The 24,259-nt window shown below is 35.2% G+C and overlaps 1 long non-coding RNA gene across 1 annotated transcript in view; it reads left to right on the top strand.

Moving 5' to 3' along the window:
- Positions 1 to 910: 910 nt before the first annotated feature.
- The window catches only part of LOC115292053, a 76,215-nt gene continuing 52,866 nt past the window's right edge, over positions 911 to 24,259 (top strand). Inside the window, exon 1 of the long non-coding RNA XR_003908776.1 lies at positions 911 to 966. This is a non-coding gene — a long non-coding RNA (uncharacterized LOC115292053). The remainder of the gene's footprint in view (positions 967 to 24,259) is intronic.

Genomic DNA, 24,259 nt, shown 5'->3' with positions numbered 1-24,259 from the left:
TGGACTTCCTAATATCACCTGCAGTAAGAAGAACACAAATACATAATTGCTCGGCTAATTGCTTACTGACTATACATTTTATTTTGTGACAGTCCTTTCAAATAGTGCCAACTCTACAAAGACCAGAAGGGTTCAGAGATTTCTAATCAGAAATTCTTAAGCAGATTGGATTTGCAAAGGAATGGAACTCCATAGTTGATATATAAACTGTTAAGAAAAATAATGAAAGAAAAAAGAAAAGGAAAGAATACCAATGAAAGGAAAGCAGAAGCAAGTCCTTAAAGTTGGAAAACAGCTTCCTATGTAGTCAGATGATTAAACTTTTGAGACTGAGTTTATAGTTTAAGACTTCCTGAAGCAGATATAGAGAATGGAAAGGAGGGATAGGTAGTCAGATAAATGCAAGGAACTAAACAAGGAAATAGTGTGAGGATCTCCACAGAATAAAATTAAATGCTAGTATTGCCTTCTATAATTTTTTTTAGGAAATAGTTTTGAAAAAGGAAAAACATGTTGTTTTAAGACTAGTGAGAGGAAAAATAATGAGTCAGAGACTACAACTGTGTGGGTAAGCCATCAAGCAAGATTTGTAGAATAAACTGGGAGTATGAGACTTCACAGCTTTGCTTAAGGCCACATCTATTTGTTTTCATCTAGGCACTAACAAGTAAGAGTCATGTAGAAGTATCTTCTGTCTTTTATAATGCCATAGATTCACCTGTTTGCAGAAACGATACCACAATTTTTATAGGAACTGTAACATATTGACTTTCGATGTCTCTTTTGTTCATTAAAAGTAATAATAGCCAACACTTATTGAGCACTGGCTGTTTGTCAGATACTATGTTAAGTTCTTAGGTTAATCATGTTTTATTTTATCTTCACAGATAAAATACAAGTGCAATTCACATGAGATAATACAAGTGTAATACGCATTTTACAGATTAGTACACAGAGGCGTCACTGGTGAGTCATACAAATATAAGTGCCAGAGCCAGGAACTGAAACTAGGAATTTGATCACAGAGCTACTATAGAACAAAACCCTAATATTAAGTCACATAAAATCCACTTTCCAATATTAGTAATATAAAGTTACTACTTATGCTAAGACTATTTGTATATATGATCACTTCACCTTTACGGACTTAATCTTTTATCCATGGATTTAATAGTTGTATTTACAGAATGTCTTTTTGTTTGTATTATTAAATGATATATTAATAACAATTTGCATTTTTATTGATGACTCAGATCTGACACTAGCCATCTAAAATAATGGAAATGATATAGTTCATTGGATTAAATCTAAATCTGAAAGGTCATATCTTCTATCTAGACCTCATGAATAAGTCCATAACATGAGCTTTCAACTGTCTTCTTTACTATAAATACAGGAACTAATAAGCAATGGGGACCTCAGTGAAGTACACTGAGTTAAGATAGAGACAGCTGACCGCTAAGGTTGCCTCAGTAGCAATATTTGATAATTCCAAAATTTAGAGTGGTGGATTACTTTTTTTAATTTTTTAATGTTTATTTATTATTGATACAGAGAGAAACAGAGCATGAGTGGGGGAGGGGCAGAGAGACACACACACAGAATCTGAAACAGGCTCCAAGCTCTGAGCTATCTGCACAGAGCCCGGTGTAGGGCTTGAACCTACAAACTGTGAGATCATATCCTGGGCCAAAGTCAGGCACTTAACCAACTGAGCCACCCAGGCGCCCTAGAGTGTGGATTATTGAAATATAATTATACATTTAAAAAATTCTTTGGAGATTTTGGATGAAAAGAAGAGCATTGGAGAATAAGGAATATATTAAAGGTGAAGCAGGTTCATGGGAATAATAAGTTTTTAACAGAGAGGCGCAGATTTTATCAGGAAAGTAAATGTGCATATTGGTCCGGAGAGGAAATGCATGAAAAGAAAGTAGATAATGAAAAGATAGTTTTTGTTGGTTATTTTTGTTATACTAATTTTGATATGCCAGCTGGGAGTAACATGTGTTCCCATTAACCTCTGGTCCCTTGCTGCTGTTTGAAAACCCTCCAGATGGCCTTGTGCTTAGAAAGTGCTTGTGATCATCTGACATTGGTGAAAAAGGGCCTTTGTAGCCCCTTTGAAAATATTGTTCAATTTGAAAAAGAAACCCTAAGAAAACCTTACTTGATTATTTTCCATTTCTTTTTATTTTGATAAAATATATATAACACAAAATCTGTCATCTTAATTATTTTTAACTATACAGTTGAGTGGCGTTAAATACATTAATAATATTGTGTAACCATCACCACCACCCAACCTGTCTACATAAGTGTTTTCATCTTGAAAAACTAGAACTCTGTATCCACTTCCTCATTCCTCCTCCTCGCCCCTGGCAGCCACCATGTTACTGTCTATGACTCTGCCTACTTCAGATACTTTATATAAGTAGAATCATACAGTGTTTATCTTTGTGTGACTGGCTTATTTCACAATCATAATGTCCTCAAAGTTCCTCTACGCTATAGCTTACTTCAGAATATCTTTTCTTTTTAAAGCTAAACGGCATTCATTCTATGTATTTACCACCTTTTGCTTATCTATTCATCTGTCAATGGACACTTGGGTTGCTTCTACATTTTAGCTATTATGAATAATGCTGCTGTAAATGACCACCAGTGTCTGTTTACACATCTTCTGGGTATGAAACCAAAAGTGGAATTCCTGGATCATGTAAATAGTTCTATTTTTAATTTTTTTAGGAACCCACCATTCTGTTTTCCACAGTGGCTTTACTCTTTCACATTCTTACCAATAGTGCACAGAGGTTCCAACTTTACATCATTATCAGTACATCTTTTCTCTCTTCTTCTTTTCTTTTCCTTTCCTTTTCTTTCCTTTTTTCTTTTCCTTTCTTTTCCTTTCATTTCCATGTTTCCTTTCCTTTCATTTTTCTCTTCTCTTTCTCTTCTCACTTCCTTCCTTCCTTCCTCTGTTTCCTTTCCTTTTCCTTTTTCTTTCTTTCCTCTTCTTTCTTCCTTTCTTTCCTTCTTTCTTTTTAATTTTTTAAAAATGTTTATTTATTTTTGAGGGAGTGAGAGCGTGAGCAGAGCATGGTCAGAGAGAGAGGAAGACACAGAATCGGAAGCAGGCTCCAAGCTTTGAGCTGTCATCACAGAGCCTGACATGGGGCTCAAACCCACAAACTGTGAGATCATGACCTGAGCCAAAGTTGGTTGCTTAACCAACTGAGCCACCCAGGAATTTTCATATTAGGAATTATGAGTTCTTCAGGTTTGTTATTCTTTTTCAAAATTATTTTGGCTATACAGAGTCTCTTGAGATACCACCTGAATTTTAGAATAGGTTTTTTTTCTATTTCTTCACAAAATGACCTTGGGATTTTGATGGGAATTACATGAATCATTCTGTAGATTGCTTTTATACATTGTATGACCCCAAAATAAAAAAAAAATTAAATCCATTGATCTTTGAAGTGAATGTTGAAAATAAAATGTTGTGTTATAAACCAAAGTTATATAATACTAGCTTTTAAACATAATTTTAGGGGTTTTCTTTTTCATATTAGTCTTTTATACTTGTACAACAAAACAACTGAAGTTATAAACCACTGTTACTATTTTACTAGCTCTTACAATTGCCATGTATTTATATATATTGATATCTTTATCTCTTCATACTGCTTCAGGTTACTGTCAAGCGTCTTTTCATTTTACCCTGCAGGACTCCCTTGAGCATTTCTTCTGTGGCAAGTATAGTGATAATGAAGTCTCTCAGCTTTTGTGTATCTAGGAATGTCTTAGTTTCTTCTTCACTCTTGTAGGACAGTTTGCCAGGTAGAGATTTTGTTTTTTGTTTTGTTTTTGTTTTTTAGGTTTATAGTTTTTTTCTATTAACACTTGAATATACTAGCCCACTAGTTTCTTTCGACTAAAGTTTCTGATGAGAAATCTGTTTATTTTCTTACTGGGGATAGCCTATATGTGATGAGTCGCTTCCTTCTTGTTACTTTCAAGATTTTCTCTTTGTTTTTGTACAGTTTGTCATAGTGTGTCTTGATATGGTTTTTTGGGGGGTTTTTTATTTGTTTTTTTGTCTTAGTTAGAGCTTCTTGAACTTCTTAGATGTTTTTACCTGTGATCTATCAAGTCTGAGAAGTTTTCAACCATTATTTCTTCAAATACTTTGGATGCCTTTTCCCTTTTCTTTTTCTGGGACTGCATAACACATATGTTGGCCTACCCTTTGGTAAGGGAACTAGTCTTTATCTAAAAGATCTGCCATCAAATCTTTATCAAGGACAGTTTCCCTTGAAAAATTTCCCCTTTGAATGAACTATACTTTTCTGACTCTATGCATGCCTTATAATTTTTTGTTGGATATTTGAATGTAATAATGTGGCAGCTCTAGAAATCAGATTCTCCTGTTTCCCCAGAATTTGCTAGGTTTTGTTTTTGTATTATTGCTATAGGCTATCTCTGTGCTGAGAATCAACTTGAGGTAAAAACACTACCTGTGCCTTTCCCTGGCCATTCATAATCACTTTCTAATTTACTGTATATATGCAGTTGCTTTGGAATACCCTAATCTTTATATTTGGCCTCCAAAAGGAGAAAAATAAAGGGGAGGAAAAAGCCACTAGCCGTTTAAATTTCCTTGAAGTCACTTTTGCCTGAGGTAAAGGGTCTTGCAGTGATGTGAGGAAGTGCAACAACAAAGGCCACATGCCTTTTTGTCCATGTCTCTGAGACAAAAAGCAAAAATCAGCTCTGAGAATCCAGATCCCCGATATTTGGAGGGCAGGGTTGTTTTGCCCAACCCTGGATTCTGCAAGCTGTCTATAGGCTGCTCTAACACCATCTGCTCAGCTTTCTGCCATGGGGTTTGTGGTGGGCCATCCATAGACACTACCATGCGTCAGCTGAAATTTACTAAAATTAACCAATTTGCCGTCTAGGCCTTCTCCTATATTTTGCAATTCCTCAACAGATGCTAAAGATCCAAAATAATTACATCAGATAGATTCTGCCACTGTAAGTTTTGTCTAGGTGGGGAGAAAGATTCTTGGTGCTTCCCAGTCCCCTCCTTCCTTGATGTGTTAAAGTAGCTGGAGACTTAGATCAGCTACCATAGTGAAGACAATATTTTACTTATTCAAATATTTAATATTACTTCAAATATGATAATTATATGTATATTACATGCTGAGGAATATATATCATATCAATACATTTTTAATGTATTTACTTAAAAGCCATACTTCTTTCACCAATAGCAAAGGGAATTATGCATTTTTCTAGTCACTATAAAAGAAATTATATATAATGTAAAAAATATTGATTGTAAATTTCTAGTCTGAAATTTGATCGTTTTCCTATACAATATGATCAACTAATTGCTAAATTTGGATTAATGTAGAGGAAGAAACATTTAGACATTTGGCAGCTCTCTGTTCAGTTATATGAAGCACAGTCACTTCCCCCAACTTGGCTCCTTCAGTCATTTTTCTACTGATACAGAACAGCGTCATTTATCCTAAAATGCTTACAAGGTTTTTATCCTAAGTCAAAAACAATGACAGTCTCAGCCTGTTATTACAGTGACAAGTTCACAACTTTGCCAAATGCAAACGACATTTTAAGGGAAATTTTTTTCATTCATTCTTTATACCTTAAATTCCTAAAACACTTATTAAGTACCTGTTATATAAGGTACTGCTTGAAGTACCAAAGATGCAGAAGAGATCAAGACACGGTATCTGCCTTCAAAGAGCTTTTAGACCCGTAATAGTGAGAAGTAAACATTGCTAGTTTTATAGGTCGGGAAAGACTTCACAGAGGAAATGACGCTAGAAGTCTTGGAAAATGAGATAGCCTCGCAGGAAAAGTGACTGGTGGTTTCACAAGAAGCCTAAGGAGCTAGCATTATAAATAGAGTAACTGGAATGGGGAAAGGCAAAAAGCTAATCATGTGGCATAGTTAGAGAACTGAAAGCCATTTGGCCTGGCCAGAGTATAGATTATGAGGGGAATCGTGGCAAAGTGTATTACTGGGGAGAGAGATAGGGCCCAGGTCATGGCAAGGCTTGTTCAACAAGCTGACATGTTTAGGTCTGTTGTAGAGATAAAGTAAAGATTTTATACCTGGAAATACAGTAAGCATATCTGGAGAAAAATAGAAAACACCAAATCCCTACAGCACTCCAGAGACTGTGAAATGCATAGCTGTAAAGGTTAGATGTATGTGTCAGAGAGTCAGGGTATGATACTATTGTATAAACTGGGAGCTTGGGATGGCCCATTTGTTTCTCCCAGGTTGTGATTCAGCACTTGTCTTCTAGGAAACAGCATCTGACCCTACTTTGGTTTTATTTTTTTTAGATGATTCTTTTTACTAGAGATGCCTATTTCTAGCACAAGTAAAATCTTCTATTTTGGCTTTTAAGAGTAGTTATATGTTCACCAATTGTTAAGAACTTAGTTTTGCTTCTTTGTAGAATGAGAACATCTCAGTGTATTGAATTGGCTATTTTTCTTTTTCTTTTTTTTTAATATTTATTTATTTTTGAGAGAGAGAGAGACAGAGAGTGAGCAGGGAAGGGGCAGAGAGAGAGGGAGACACAGAATCAAAAGCAGGCTCCAGCTCCGTGAAAAAAAAAAAAAAAAAGCAGACTCCAGGCTCTGAGCTGTCAGCACAGAGCCCAAAGTGGGGCTCAAACTTATGAGCTGTGAGATCATGACCTAACCCAAAGTCAGATGCTTAACCGACTGAGCAACCCATGTAGCCTTTGAGCTGGCTATTTTAAACTGGAAGTAGCTTCTCTATCTTTTATAAACATATATTTGTGGCTTACTTATAAAAAAAAATCAAAGTAGAATACAGCAGTCATAATCTTAGAAATCTTAATTTTGAAAATGTTAAAAATCTTAATTGAAAAATGTAATCTTAAGCCTTACTTTTCCCCAATAATTACTTTCTTCATAGGCAATGACTGTAATTTCTGTCCTATTCCTTGATATTTAAATACATATGATGATATATGATTAGTTTTATTAGCATTTATTATTTTTACTTATAAAATAATATGATTTATTAATTCACTACCTTCATGGGTGCCATCAAGATGTCTTTTCTACCACATTTTCCCAGTGCATATTAGTGAATCAAAATGACTGCCAAAGTAGATCATTTCAAATCTAAGAAGTTTAGTATAAGAATCTTTCTTTTTCTATATCTTTCTATATCAGTTTCACTAGTATAACAGTCTCTTTAAATATATAATTAATTTTTCAAAAATTTTAAAAGATCATCTACTCATTAGTAAATTTTTAGAAAGATCATTTGCTCATTATGTATTTCTTCCTTCTTACCTTCATTTTCCAACTGTAGTCTGAGCTGGTGGCTTTCCTGTAGTCTTGGTTCATTGTTTAGCTTTTATCCCTGATGAGATCCATTGTTCCCTGAATACTTTATCTTGATTTGATTCATTGATTTATTAGTTGATTGAACACTCCCTTGTTTTCTGGGAGCATGTCTTAAAGTACACACCTTAGAAAAGCAACACCAGAGGATATTTTCATGGCTCCTTCTGTGGCTGATTATGTTTTATGTTTTACCTTACATCTGTTGATTTAATTTCATTAGGGTAAAAGTTATTTTTCCTCTCATAGCTTTGGTAGCTTTTAGAGTCATGTGGCTAGTGAAAAATCTGATGCCATTCTGAATCCCACTTCTTTGTTTTTGACATATTTTTCTGGGAAGGACTTTAGGCTCCTCTCATTATTTCTGATATTTTGAAACATAATAATGTGCCTCGATGTGTTGTGTGACCTTTCAATACTCATGAAGTTCTTCTTTTATTCTGTTACTTCTTTGGTACTGTCCTTCACTTTCCACTTTCTGTTCTTTTCCAGAACTTCATTTAGTCACTCATTGGTCCTTTTGATCAGTCTTCAAGGTCTCTTTTTTCTCATTTATTTTCTGCTATAAACTATGTTATATATATGAAATTAAAATATATACCTATATAGTTTAAATCATGATAATAATATGAATATTCTTATGCTAATCTACCAAGTTAAGAAGGAATAGAATGTTGCAAATTATTCAGAAACTTGTGATTTTACTCAAGAATTATATGCACTCTAAAGAAATTTGCATCTATTTATAGTTTAAAATTTTTCTTTCTTTCTTTCTTTTTTGTTTTGTTTTATTTTTTGAGGATAGTCTATTGGAAAGATATTGTTTTCTCCTTTACCATGCTGATATGGTTAATTACTTTTCTAATATTAAAACAAGACTGCATTCATAAGACAATTCTAACATGGTCTTTTTAAAACGTTGTCCTTTGGTTTAATAAATATTTTGTATAGGATTCTTGCTTCAGTATTCATGGGTGAGATTCATTTGTAAATTTCCTTTCTCCTACCATGTTCAAATTTGAAAACAAGTTAAGTAGTATTGCCTCTTAGCCAATTCTCTGAGAGTGTTAATGGAATGGTGTGTGGTAATTTTGTCTTTTGTCAATCCAGTTAAGCTGGAACTGTGTTTCTCAGAACTCTCTTACTTCTAGTTTCATGAAAGCACAAGCCCTGAGAGAAATATGTGGGGACTTTAAAAGAAGATGAAGTAGCAGTCATTGTTTTCTAAAGGCAGGGGTAGAGTATTAAGCAGTGCAGCCTGCACATATTTTGCTGGTTCACTTACTTAAAGCTGAGGGTCGCCTTGTTGGACCCTCAGCTCTTCCAACTTCTGTACTTGGTCCTTCTTTAGCTTCTTTGACTCCTGAACTGGATACCTGTGGGCTAAAGGTACTGGATCCTTCTGTAGGAGATCTAGTGTGGCGAAAGACATGGATTCCAGCTTGTTCTAGTGTATTGCAGCTTGGAATTCTCATGGGTTTCAAAAGATCCTTATTCTCTGCTTCATGTCCAGCTGTGATCTTCCTAGTTGGCACCGATCTATATTTACAATGACTTTAGACCCCCCCCCCAGAAGATGCAGAGGTAACAGCTTTACATAGACTTTTTTTTTTTGTATTTTAATTGACATTATTTTTTAGAGAAGTTTTAGGTTCACAGCTAAATTGGGTAGAAGGGTATAGGGTACAGAGATTTCTCATATATCCTCTGCTCCCACACATACATAGATTCCCCCATTTTCTATAGATGTTTTAACTTTTTCCTACAATTATGTTAGAGCATATTCTAGAGTTTGCTCTGTGAGCTTATACCTTCAGCAGTCACTTAAGGCCCCCTAGTCACTAAGAAGAGTGCTCATGCCTATTTGTTGCCATTTTGAAATTACTAATAATTTTATCTTTGAATATGTGTTGTGTACGTAAAAGGTGATGGGACAGTAGAGCAGAAGTTGGGTGCTTGGATACTTGATTAACATGTAGACCTGCCTTTCTGAGATGGCCTCTTGGCTTTTCACTCCCCAGCCCCTGCCTAGTGACTGCTGCTGTCCTCTGGACCCAGAAGGCCACTGGGCACAAATATGGGAAAAACTGAGGTTGAGCACATACACCCCAAACATCATGTCACAGTGCTGGCCCCAGGTGTCTGTGAGGCTCCGCACTCACCCACAGGTTTTTTCTTTGCCCAAAGAGTATAACATTAAGTAGGAAATAAAAACATCACAATAGATATAGAGAGAGACTAAGGAAGAAAAAGCTTTTGTTTTCCCCCTGCTTTTTCAATAGGAGGTTCAGCCTTTCATTTTGTACTGGATCCCCCAAATTATGTAGCTGGCGCTACCTAATTCCAATAACTAATCCCTTATTCTCTATCACCCTCAGTTGTTCTGATTAAACCCTAAATTCTCTGATTAAATCCTACCTGGCACAAAGTAGAGTGAACCATTTCTTGAATGCTGATAGAATGTGTCTATTAATACATCTGGGTTTATATATTCATTGTAGGAAGATATTTAGCTGATTACATTTTAATGGTTATGATTATTCAGGATTTTGATTTCTTCTCATCTGTACTGATACATTATATTTTTCTAAGAACTTAATAGTTTCATCAAATTTATTGGTATAAATAAACTTATTCTTGGAAAGTTTCTTAGCTGATTAATCTCTGTAGCATCTGTGGTTTTGTCTCCTGTGTCTTCTCTGTTTTGCTTAACTTAATGTTGGCAGTGACTTGTTTGCTTAGTATTCTTTACAAAGAACCATTTTTGATCATTGCTGACCTCCCTATTTTATGTATATTTTCTATTTTGTTAATTTCTGTTCTTATAATTATCTTTTTGCTTCCTCATTCTCTGAGTTTATTCTGCTGCTGTTTTTCTAATTTCTTAGGTTGGAAAATTTAATAACTGTGAACTTGCTTAAAACCATTTTAAGAATAAAAGAATTAGACAACTTCATAAAATATTTTTGAATCAAATATATTTGAGTACACTTACATAAAATAAAATTCACCCACCTGAACTATAAAGCATGATATGTTTTCACAAATGTTATACCCAAATAATCATTATGCCAATCAAGATGGAGAGTATTTCCATCACCCCAGAGAGTTCCCACATGCTCCTTTGTATTCAACACTTTCCCCGGCTCTAGGAAACTACTAATCTACTTTCCATTATTATAGGTAGTGTTTTACTATTTTAAGTAAAACATTTTACAAGTGAAAGTGTACAGAATGCATTTTGAGGGAGACAGTTGTGAAAACTCACTAAGCCACTCTAACACATGCACAAACTTGGATGTACAAGAGAGTTTACATTCCACAAGATAAACAAGGAGTCCTGACTAGTAGGGATAGCAGTTGGTAAGTAAATACTTCCCTTTTCATTTCTTCAACACATTCTGTATTGTTCCTCAGAGAGTCCGCAATGGAATTGAGCTCAGGCATCTACCTCAATGATCATCCTGGGACTGAGTTTGCCTCTTTGTCTATTTTATTCTTCATAGTTCCCCACTCTTAATTCCTTGAAAATCCTTTTCCAAAATAAAGTGCTTTATACAGACCCTTCTCTCAGGCTTTCTTTTTGGGGCCAAACCATGCTAAGAAACTATGTATCAATGGAAGTGCTCAGGCATACCCACACAAGAAAATGAAAAAAAGCCCCAAATTTTCAAAATACCTATAGCCTTACCTCCACGTGGATGTTCTGAAAATGCACCATAAGCATTTGCAGAGAAAATACTGTGCATGATAGACTAAGTATGTCCTTTAAATCAACTTTGTTAATTTTGCTATTCAAACTCAAATTGTCCATATTAGTGTGTCCCAACAGCAGTGTTAGTACCGTTACTTTGGAAATACATGTTTCTAGAAATATGTATTTTAGTGGTTACGTTTATAGCAGGGTGCTGTTGTCATTCATTTGTCAGTGGAAAAGTCTAGGAATTCTAAATGTTCTTGCAGGGCCTACGAGGGGACTCAAAAATAAGCAAGTGTACAGTATGTTAGAGTAAGCAGTTAGCTAGGCTTTAACAGGATGCCTGAAGGCCAACAAAGAGGAAAGACTATTGGGGAAAGTCAGAGGCCCATCCTGATGGCACTCCAAACCAAAGCCACAAGAAGCTGGATGAAGGCAGAGAGGCCTAAGATAAAGAAAGTCAGCGATTCTGATCACATAAGGGAGAAAAGACACAGAACCCTGCTCCCAAAGGAATCCTCTTCCCAAGTAATAAATACTCAACCCCCTTGTTAACAAAAAAAGATGGAGGCCCAAAACCCGGGGGTGCCGCTCTCCCTGAGCTCACCAGCTGTCACGTTTCCAGAGCACAGTCTCCTGTAATAAACTCTTCACTTATCCTTCTCACGCACTGTATCTGGTCCATCGCTGAATTCTTTCTTGCTGGGAGATAAGAGACACAAGTGACATTCGAGAATGGGCTGGGTGGAGTCTTTAGGGCCAGGAGTCTCTCCAGTTCCCCCAGCAACACATATGCTGCTTGACTGAAACGAGATCATAATTTTCTTTGACATATACTGAGTATGTTGTCAGGGTTTTATACTCTCCTGTTTTCTACGCATAACGAGAGAAGATAAAGCCACCACTGAGGAGACATGGCAGACAGTCAGAAACAACCCGGTGAACAACTCAGAGCTGAACCAACTGATTCACAAATTGTTCTCATTTGTACACCTGATTAAGTGCACCGATATTGGTTGAACCCATTTGAATATTGCTTAAATACGCAGCCAGAAGCAACCTAAAAGTTTGGCACAAGGATTTATTATGACTTGCTTATTTTGAATTATTTATGCTATTTCTACATTTCATCTCTTTTTTTTTCTATGATGTGTCATTGTGATAAATAGCATTGTAAATATTTTCTTATGAATTTCTCTGATTACTTCCTGAGGATTAATTCCTATAAGAAAAATTACTAGGCTGAATTCTCATTCTCTCTTTCTCTTTCTCTCTCTCTAGCTTACTTCTCTCTCAGCTTTTTATACATTGTTAAATTAATTGCCTCTTAGAAAGCTGGTACAATGTCCATTATTATATATTCACAAAGTTGCTTTTGAAACCCATGGAAATAGCTAGAGATACCATTTGATCTTTGTCCAACTATCACTCTATTAAAAATATAAATGGGTCCAGGTGATTCTGTATTCCTTTTTTGCAGTTTAGAAAATTACTGAAAAAATCTCAACGATATTTAGTTTTAGAATTCTCTTAATGAAGAAAAAAAACAGTAGATATGAAAATAGTAAATTTCTATAGAGATTTTGGTGCTAGCTACAGAAGAAATAATTTAAGTGGTTTAACACTTAGTTCTAAACTTTGAAGTCTAACTTTCCTTTAACTTCTGGCTTTTACTATATTCTATAAATAGAGAAGGGGGCTTATCTAGAGTAGTTAATGCTGTTGCTGAGATAAGTAAAGGAATATCAATGGGGAAAAGCAGAATGAGTGTGTTCTCTGTGCTTTAATAACCTCTCCCCTTCTGACTTCGATTTTCTTTTCTTGTCAAATTCTCTGCACTTGCCAAGGACACTCTAATAGTAGAAAAGCACATTTCAACATAATTTAGAATAACAAAACAACTCTCTTGGCCTCCCCTGGCATATACATTCAGTTCTGTGTATTGAAATGGCTGCTTAGAATGAAAAAATAGAATTCTATATTATAAAACCCTCAATTGTTTATATTGTTGTTGTCTGAAGAGATGGAAAGATATGAGCCATTGGCTTTGGGGTTAGAAATACCTGTGTTTAAATTTGTGCCTTCCACTTCATTAGTTTAGTGACATTGGGAAAGCTAATTATAATATCCCTAAGCCTCAGGAAGATTTAACAGTGAAAACTTATATAAATTTATTTTTAAACTATTGTTTATTACTTAAGTAAGTATGGTTTCACTGTTCAGTGTGTGTGTGTGTGTGTATGTGTTTGCACATACTGTTTAATGGGTTCCAGATGTATAAGGATAGGCAGTGGCCATTTTTTCTGAAGGAGAGGACTTATTAAAGGGAGACTTGGTATCAAGTTTCAGATCTACCATCCATTAGCTCCATGACCTTGGATAAATTACTTAATTGCTCTTTTGTTTTATGTACCACCCTTGTTCTTTCCCTATACTGACCAGTTGAAGAAGTTCCTTGGACAAAGTGAATTTTATTCCTGAAGCAGATTCTTTATCTCTTCCAGACCCTTTATTATACCCTAGCTAACCATCTTATTATGCACATTGCTAAGGTCAGAGAAAGGATGTCAAACAGCAAAAACTTCCTTTTGTCTTTTAGTGTCACTACTGCACATGCAGTCTATCTTTTACATTGATACTAAACCACCACTTATTTAAATTTCTTTGGTCTGTCAATAATGGTATATAACAATGGAAACTTTTAAAAATTCTGCACCAGTCTGCTTAGAACATATGCTAACTATTCCTGCAAAGCACTGGGTGAACCAGTCCCCAAGACACATCTGTATTGAATCAAGAACTCCCTGGAGATGTGAATATTTTGTTTTGTTTCAGTAGTTATTTTGTCTTTTTTTTCCTTCATAATCTTTACTGGTTAACAATTTGCATCACAATCAGTCTTATTCTGCTCTTCCCAACACAACAGTGGAAATAAAATAAAATGTATAACCAGCATATTGTCAATTCACAGTTACAGTAATGCTTATGAATATGGCATTTACATGCTTGACAGATGTTTGCCTATGTGATTATTTAGAATTATATTTTCCATTGCTTCTCTGTAATGTCCATTAACAACAGAAAGCCAAGAGCTAAAATTTTAACTCTGAATAAATTTTTCACTAAATTTATACTTTAAAAAAAAGCATAAGGAATGAATAATGTCATTTTTATTTCTACTACCATCGATGACATCTGATTTGGACATTAAATGCCTGCCAGAAGGTAGATTACCTGACTATCCATCACTTAACTAAAGATGAGTCTTTCATAGCTCTCCTCCACCACCCACCACCCACTAAAATATCTTCTATTCCTCAGTAAATTTCATTTTATATACAAAATTTGTATCAATACTATTGTTTTTTATTTATATAAATGTGTTTCTCTGTTAAATTGATACATCTTTCTAACTGTAAAAAAATATTTGGGTGTGTTGGGTTAGAACGGGATGCATATTTTTCCCATAAAAATTACTAGATGTATGTGCTTGTGTGTGTGTGTGTGTATAGACAAATTTTTTCAGAACAATTAAAACTTGTTAACTAAAAATGGGTATGAATTATTCCCTGGGAGATACAGAAGCCAGTATAACTTTAACTGTCTATAAATGTAATTTCCTTATTGAATATCATAAAAGAAGTTTTGTATTAAATGCCATTAGTTATTACATTCCATAGATAGCATGCTACATGCATAATATTACAAAGTATACACTTAAGAGGCATTTGTAAGGATTCCTGGGTGGTTCAGTCACTTGGGCTTCCAACTCTTGATTTCAACTCAGGACATGATTCCAGAGTGGTGGGATCAAGCCCCACCTCGGGTTCTATGCTGAACATGGAGACTGCTTGGAATTCACTCTCTCTATCCACCTTTTTCCCTTGCTTGTGCTTGCTTTCTCTCTCTCTTAAAAAAAGGGGGGAAGGCATTAGTATAATTGTTGTTTTAAAATATTATTGTCATACAAACAATATACAAATCTTAATATATTATTTTTAAAAACATAGTTTAATAGTGCCAAAATTTGATAATAATATGCCTGTTATCTGAAACAGAAAACTATGGACACAGAGTCTAGCCTTTCTTAGAAATTTAGACTTTAAAAAGATGTTTTTTAAATTTTTATTCATTTTTGAGAGAAAGACAGAGCATGAGCAGGGGTGGGCAGAGAGACAGACAGACAGACAGACAGACAGAATTGAAAGCAACCTCCAGGTTCTGAGCTGTCAGCACAGAACCCAAGGTGGGGCTTGAACTCACAAACCGCAAGATCATGACCCAAGCAGGAGTCGGACGCTTAACCAACTGAGCTACTCAGGTGCCGCCAAATTTAGGATTTTTCAAAAAATTGTCTAACAACTTAATTTTTTATGCTCATGTAGAAGTGAAAACTCAAAATCATCTATGATATATCTACTTGTGAGTGAATTTTCCCTACATCCCATTGTTTACAACAATGGTTTCTTCTATGCAATTTTCCTAGAAATATTTTCTCTAAGAGGCAATAGTGAAGGTATGAAGGCTTCAACAGCACTTGTACCTTTGCCACTGTAAACAGTATAAGCCATAATTTGGATAGTAACTTTTTATATGTCTGTCCATCTGTCCGTCTATCCATCCATTCATCAATCCATCCCTACCTACCTACCTACCTACCCATCCTTTATCAAGATTAGGTTACTTTGTTTTTTAAGGAAAGTATATTTACTTGAAACTCATTTAAATGTAAAAAAATTGCATTTGACTTTGCTTGAAGAGGGCTCCGTAGAACCTTTTAGATGGTTCCATGCATTATTATTACATAAGTTTTTAAGTTACAACTTTATCTGTTTAATAAAAATAAGCATAGCTGTTGGTTTTGCTTTGTTTTGTTTTATTTTGTTTTGTTTTTACCAAGGGCTGAGTGCATAAACATTTCATAGAGGCCACAATTGTTAAAATATAAACCCTCAAAATAACCAAGTCACCAGAATCAGAGAAAAATGACAAGAAATATTTAGTAATTTTGTTAACTTATAAAGGGACCATAGATTTTTAAATGTGAGAAACATCCACTGAAGCTACTTACAGAGTTAATACTAAGATACTGATTTAATGGCTTTGGTATTAGGAGAACCTGACTCTTATTCTAATAGTAATAAGAGCGATAAATTACAATGATATTAATGTTAATATTAGTATTACTATTACTATAGTTAACGTTTCCTAAACACTTACAAGTGGAGAATGTGCTACACATTTTGGCTTAAGAATTTCACTTGATTTCACATCCCCAATGTTGAAAAACTCTATTGCCAGTGAGGAAGTGAGATTAAAGAATTAAAAGAAATGTACTAACAGTTTCTTGGCTCATAAACTGAGAATTTAGGACTCAAAAGCAAATTGTTTGACTCTAGAATTTACCTTTTTAACCACAGCTCCCTATTATTCTGAAAATAGTCAACTTCTCTGGACTTTCATTTATGTATCAGTAGATGAGAATAATCAATTAACAATCTCCAATTCCTTTGCAAAATCTATAGTTAAGCATTATAATGTAAGTGGACATGTAAGGAGAAAAACTGGTTCGTTTTATTCCCTGTGACAGCACAGTATGTGTAGCCTAAATATTTAGGCTATGCCTTTCCTCTATTTATGTTTATGGAATTAGGAAATCACTTTATACATGCATAAAGAATTCTAAAGGTACAAAGTAGTCTTCTCTTTATGTTTTTTAAAGTTGATTTATTTATTTTGAGAGAAAAAGCTTGCAAGAGTGAAGGAGGGGCAGAGAGAGAGGGAGAGAGAGAGAATCCCAAGCAGGCTCCACACTGTCAGTGAAGAGCTGGATGCGGGGCTTGAACTCATGAGCCTTGTGATAATGAGCTGAGCCTAACCCAAGCCAGACACTTAACTGACTAACTTAATTTCACCTCTTTTGCTTACTGTTTTGTAATCATGGTTTTATTTTATTTCAGTCCAACTATTCATTTTGAGATTTTTGTTATTTTTATTTTTATTCTTTGGTAATAGGTTTTGTATCCTATTATTTATTATGCTGTTGACTGTCATGAAACCATACTAATAGTTTAAAATAAGCATTCCATTATTGATAGTTATTTATTCCCTATTTACTTTTAATATTAATACCAAACTATCCTCCTTGCTTTGAAATACTTTATTATGCATAATAGAATCTGCTTTTCCTGTGATTCAGACTATCCATGATCAGGTTTTTGATGTCAAAATCATTCAAGTAAGTAACTGAAAGTTCTAATATGTTTTAACAAAATTTTATTCAATTTAGTTGAAATAATGAAAAAAAAGGCAGCAAAACTCTGCATAGTATTTCATATACTCAGACTAGTCTTAATGTTGTAACTCTGAGATTGTTCAAAAAATGTAGATCTTATTAAGGCATTGAAAGTAATACTATTTTTTTTTAAGTTGTGGAGCAAAAAAGGTCACTGCAGTTCTCACTCCTTCTTGTCCTCTCAGTGACACCATTTGTTACCTGGACCCTGACATAGTCCTCTTCCGACAGCTGGCAAACATTGGCTTAAGTGGTTATACCTTGAAGAGGACACAGTTTTCACAGGGACTTGCCTAGTGAGGTCTTGTCTTCTGAGGAAGACAGTGAGAGTCCCACAGTGGTGCACGGTAGGGGAAAAACATTGATAGTTGGGAGTTGAATACAATTGTATTGAAGAGCCAGAAAGCACATTTCTAATGGTGGAATTTTTAAATATGTTGTTTTAATTTATTTGGAGAGAGAACGAGAGAGCACATGCATAGATACAATTGGGGGAGGGCTGAGAGGGAAGGAGAGAGAGATCCCAAGCAATCCCGATGCCACCACGAGATCAGGACCTGAGCTGAAATCAAGGGTTGGTTGCGCAACCAACTGAGCCACCAAGATGTTCCTCTAATGGTGGAATTTTAGGTCAGCAGGAAAAGTTCAATTTTGAGAGGCTTTCCCAGGGCTTCCCAAACAAATACCAAGGTGTAACTAACTACCTACACTAAGACCCACTCTTCCGTCATCACTGTATGGAGTCCTTGGCATTGAGACCATTACAAGGTACCAGGGAGATTCATGACACAGAGAAATTGTTGGGAAAAGTCTCCTCTGGTGTTTTGGCCCTAATAACTCCCAACTGAGAGCAGCCTGGATTTCAGGTGGCCCTCCTCTCTGAGAATACAGGGAGTCTAACAGCCCAACAATGTTGGACAGCATCAGGACCTCACACACTGGGATAAATACACTCCCCGAACAAGGCAGCCCTCAAATGTTGTCATGGAAAAGGTATAAGAATCAGGTCTGGTTCCAATGCCAGCAGGACTCAATGGGATTGAAGGAGTCAGTCTGATACCAAATATTTACAGAGTCCCCTACCCCATCTCCAATATCCATTCACCTTTCACAAGTATTTGGATCTTTTTGAAGAAAATCTACTGAATAATTTTTATTTTTATTATTTTTAATAGTTTATTTTGAATTTTTAAATGAAAATGGTACAAACATTGCCTTTTGCAATTTTAGCTCAAACTTGTTTTACAGATATGCCCTAGCCTGGAACAGAGCCCTGAGAGAACACAGCATTTAATCACTGCCTCCTCTCATTTATTTCAACTGTCTGCTCCCTGACTAGTAACCAGATCTTCATTCCTTCACTCATTCACTAAGTATACACTGAACACCAGCTTTGGACCAGGCAATGAGTTAGTGGCAGAAATTCAAAGGTAAATCCAACAGACATGACCTTGTCCTTCAGGAGCTTACACTCTGATTACCCTACTCTTCTGCCCACCCCATTCAGAAAAAAAGCAAACAAACAACTTTGACACTCTATGATTAGTGTTAAAATCCAGGCAGCTTTCAGGTGTATCTAGACATCCTAAGGAGGCACTCTCGGGAAGCTTCCTGGAAAGCTAATTGTAGGGTGTTTTAGTTTGCTATTGCTGCTATAACAAATGACCACAAATTTAGCGGATTAAAAGCTTATTATCTTAGGGGCACCTAGGTAGCTCTGTTGGTTGAGTTTCTGACTCTTGATTTCAGCTCAAGTCATGATCTCCTTATTTGTGAGATGGAGTCTTACCTCAGGCTCTATACTGACAGCATGGAGCCTGTTTGGGGTTCTCTCTCTCTCTCTCTCTCTCTCTCTCTCTCTCTCTCCCTCTCCCTTAACTGCTAAGATGTACACACACACTCTCTCTCTCTCTCTCTCAGAAAAATTAAACGTTAATAAAAGAAACTATTTTTAAAGTTTATTATTTTACAGTTCTGTAGATCAGAGGGCCTAACATGGGTCCCCCTGGGCTAAAATCAACGTGTCAACAGGGCCATGTTCCTTTCTGAAGCCTCTAAGGGAGAATCTGTTTCCTCACATTTTCTAGTTTCTAGAAACTGTTCACATTCTTTGGCTCATGATCTCAATTCTCCAACTTAAAAGCCAAGAGTGTCTTAGCCCTCTTAACATTCTTTCATCACCACATCTCCCTCTCATTAATCTAATTTTTAAGTGAAGAATAATTGGCTTAAAATATTGTATTAGTTGCAGATGACCACACAGTGATTCAATATTTATATACATTACAAATGTTCACTACAATAAGTCCAGTTACCATCTGTCACCATACAGAATCATTACAACAGTATTGACTATATATTTTCTATGCTGTACACTACATCTCTGTGTTTTATTTGTTTTATAACTGGTAGATTTTGCCTCTTAATCCCCTCCATCTATTTAATATGTTTTCCCTACTCACTTTTCCCTCTGGTAACAATCAGTTCTACGTGTCTCTGAATCTGTTTCTGTTTGGTTTGTTCATTGTTTTTTAAGATTCTGCATATAAGTGAAATCACGTGATATTTATCTTTCGCTGACTTATTTTACTTGGCATAATACCCTCTAGGCCCATCCATATTATTACAAATGGCAAGATTTGATTATTTTTATGGCTAACTAATATTTGTGTATGTGTGTATAGATATTGATATGAAATGTTATTTTAAATTAGAAAAAAATCAATGGAAATACTATATATGAAATATAAAGTAGGTGTTTATATATATACTTATATGTATATTTTTAATCAGTTAATATAATAGCCCCTATTACTTTGTCACTTACAAAATCATTTACTAGGTAAGGGATTAAAATCTAGGAGATAAGATTTAGAAGACACTTTGAAATAATCCAGACTCTGAGTTTAAGGCTTCATTCTCTAGGGTAACATTTCAGTGTGTGATTAATGAAAACTATACTTAAGTATACTACACTATGGAATGTGTCTTATTCCTTGTATGCTGCATGGTAAATCTCTTCTTTGTTGTTTCTCTGGTAGCAAGCAGTAAACTTTATGTCTTAAGAATATAAAAAACGAATTGAACTTTTTTATTTCCCAGCAGCTAAACTAGTTAAAGTGGACCAAACTAAAATGTGGAAGAGCTTTAATAAAGAGAACATATTTCAAGTCTGGGATTTACTTTCCCTGATCACATTTAAATAATGCTAGTTTTATGGGAAATAAAAACAATTTCAGTATACTTCTGTGTCTTTAGGGTTCTTTTTTTACTATTATTTTAAACAACTGCAGTAGAAAACACATTTCAGAAATAAAACATATCCTCAGTTGATTATTCCCTCTTCATTATTGAACGTAGACACATTATTTAAAATATTACACATAAACATTCAATAGCTACAGTGTTAATACACTTTATTTTCATCATAATAAATTTTTATTAAAAAATCATCAAAGGTAAATATACATTCTGATAATGTCATCCTGATATACCATTACCATTTTCTAAACTCACTTCATATAACTTGTAATTCTATTTAAATATGCTTAAAATACCATTAATTATAATTTACAAGTAATATCTTACTAGTAGTATATGTTAAAATATGATTGAATGCCGATATTACAATGGATGTAATGACTTTACTTGGAATAAATTTTCACTAGAATGGGTTAATTCATTGTGAACATAATTATTTCATTTACAAAATAAAGCTTATTCGCCAAAATAATTAAACTTATCAAATAAATAAAAAAGTACCAAAGAACTGAAAATATCTCTGTATAAATTATCATATATTTTATATTAGTTTCATTTCTACTGTCAAGTCTTTTGGGGTGTCATAATTTTAAAACATGTACAAGATAGGGGTGCCTGGGTGGCTCAGTCAGTTAAACATTTGACTCTTGATTTTGGCTAAGGTCATGATTTCATGGTTTCTAAGTTTGAGTCCTGCATCAGGCTCTACACTGACAGTATGGAGTCTGCTTGGGACTCTCTCTCTCTCCTTCTCTCTCTGCCCCTTTCCCACTCTCTATCTCAAAATAATAGATAAACTTAAAAAAATACAAAAGATGATTTTAAGAGTCAATTTTTAAAATTGGAGAAATAATAAAAAGATAGCTTAGGTATATCATTTAAACCTTCAATATACTAGGGGCAATTTGACTACAAATGAGATAATGTGTTCAAATTTCTCCCTCTATGTTGTGTTATAATCAATATAGGTAATTAATTTCATAGAGGATTCACAAGTCTCTTCTTTGGAATATAATTTTCTGATATAAAATCTGTACTACCCATTTTTATTACTTCTTTTCTGTCAGTGGAATTTTGATTAGAAGAATGGAATTGATTAGGCTTATAAACTACTCTTAAAAAGATGACTCCCCTTTCAAGTACCTGAGGTATACATGTTGAATTCACAGCTATACATCAACAGAAGGGGAGAAAATGTTCAGTTATGTATTCAGCTGGAAGGGACTGTGTTTCTTAGAGGCCTGTCCATGTGAGAGGTGTGGCAAGGGTGAAGCACCAATGCTAAGATCAGAGTTGGAAGAATTACAAACATTTGGACATCAATGCTGGACAACTTATAGTCACTGATTAAAAAGGAGGCAAAAAAAAAAAAGAAAAAAGAAAAAGTTGCTTAGGCTCCTTCAACAACCTAAGCGATTGCTGAAATTCTTGCTTTTGGAGAAACTGATTTTTCCTGGGAACAAAAAGAGATGTCTGTCGAGTATGAGAGGACAAACCATAGACTGAGAGAAAACATTTGCAAAACACACATCTGATACCGGATTGTTGTCTAAAACATATAAAGAAGTCTCAAAACTCAACAATCAGAAAAGGAACAGCTTAATATAAAAAATGGGCAAAAGGTCTAAATAGACACCTCGCCAAAAAAGATAAACATATGGCATATCAGAATATTTCATTAAAATAATGAAATGAAAACAATATATCACTACACACTTACTTAGAGTGGCTAAAACCGGGAACACTGACAATACTAAATGCGATGAGAATGTGGAGGAGCAGGAGCTCTTATTCATCATGGGTGGGAAAGCAGAATGGTACAGCCACTTTGGAAGAAAGCTTGGCAATGTTTTACAAAACTTTACATTATTCTTACCATATGATCGGTAGTCATGCTCTTTAGTACTTACCCAAATACTAAATTTGGGTAATTGAATTGAAAATTTACATCCACACAAAAACCTGCACAGAGATGTTTATAGCAGCTTTATTCATAATTTCCAAAGCTTGGAAGCAAACAAGATGTCCTTCAGTAGGTGAATGGATAAAGTATTTTGTTTTCTACTTGTACCACATTTTATGATACAGTTTTACCAAAATCCATGAAGAGACATTGAGAAACCTTACATGCATATTATTATTAAGCAAACACAGTCAATCTGAAAAGATGCATACTATATGATTCTAATTATATGATGTTCTGGAAGAGACAAAACTAATGGAGAGATTAAGAAAATCAGTGGTTGCCATGATTGGGGGCATGAAAAGGTGATTAAGCAGGGCACAGAGGGTTTTTAAGACAGTGAAACTCATCTTCCTAATAATATAATGGTGGATACGTGTCATTATGTGTTTGTCAAAGCCCACAGAATGTACAATACCGAAAGTGTACTATCATGTAAACTATGGGATTTATGTGATATTTTAGTGTAGGTTTCTTGATTGTAACAAATATAGAACTCTGGTAGGGGATGTTGAGAGTACAGAAGGCTGTACATGTATTGGGGAGGGGTATGAGGGAACTCTGTACTTTCCACTCAGTTTTGCTGGGGAGACAGGGAAGGAGGTGAGAAAGAAGAGGAAAGAGGAGAGGGGACAAGAGGGGAGGAGACAAGAGGGAGGTGGGGACAGAGTTCTCTGGCAGCTTTTGCAAAGTAAAGCCAACCAATGAAGGAAGGCAAGAGAGAAAGGAATCAGAATAGATCAAGGTAGCCAGAAGTGACAAAAATTTTGCCTCAGTTTTTTGAAGTCAGATTGGATATAGACACCTTCCCCTTGGACTGGGAAATATGAATTAACTTCCAAGTGCTGGTTTCCTTTAAGTGATTAGGTTAGCCAGAAGAGTTCCGATGTACACAGGCAAGGAAGGGAAGCCACACATCATCCCTTGAGTTATCAGAAGGGAATGCTACACGACACACAGAAAAAGAGATGAAAAGGAGTCAGTGTTGGGCTCTGGGTGCAAAGTGAGCACTGGTTGGCATGTTATCCCCCTCCGTGGAATACTGCAGTGATTTGACTCAAGGAAGATGAAAAGAAAAGGTTTTCCAATGTGTATTCAGTACTTTTTTTTCCTTCCTGTGGCCAATAAGGAGACTTTGCTTTTATCTACTCCCGCTTTTCTATTTTTCATTTCTTTTTTCTTCCACTAGGGAACTTGCCTTTGGGGATACGTCAAGTAGGAAATTGCTGCGGTGGAGATCAAGCAGGTTGTTTCCTACTTTCTCCTTGAAGATTTTGATGGTTTCTTGTCTCACATTCAGGTCCTTCAGCCATTTTGAGTTTATTTTTGTGTATGGTATAAGAAAGTGGTCTAGTTTCATTCTTCTGCATGTTGCTGTCCAGTTCTCCCAGACCACCTGCTAAAGAGGCAGTCGTTTTTCCATCAGATACTCTTTCTTGCTTTGTCAAAAATTAATTGGCCGTACATTTGTGGGCCCAGTTCTGGGTTTTCTATTCTATTTTATTGGTCTATGTGTCTGTTTTTGTGCCAATACCATACTGTCTTGATGATGACAGCTTTATAGTAGAGGCTATAGTCTGGGATTGTGATGCCTCCCGTTTTGGTTTTCTTCTTC

Source organism: Suricata suricatta, chromosome 5, assembly GCF_006229205.1.
Source record: "Suricata suricatta isolate VVHF042 chromosome 5, meerkat_22Aug2017_6uvM2_HiC, whole genome shotgun sequence".
Lineage (NCBI taxonomy): Eukaryota > Metazoa > Chordata > Mammalia > Carnivora > Herpestidae > Suricata > Suricata suricatta.
This window is presented reverse-complemented; position numbering and strand designations above follow the sequence as displayed.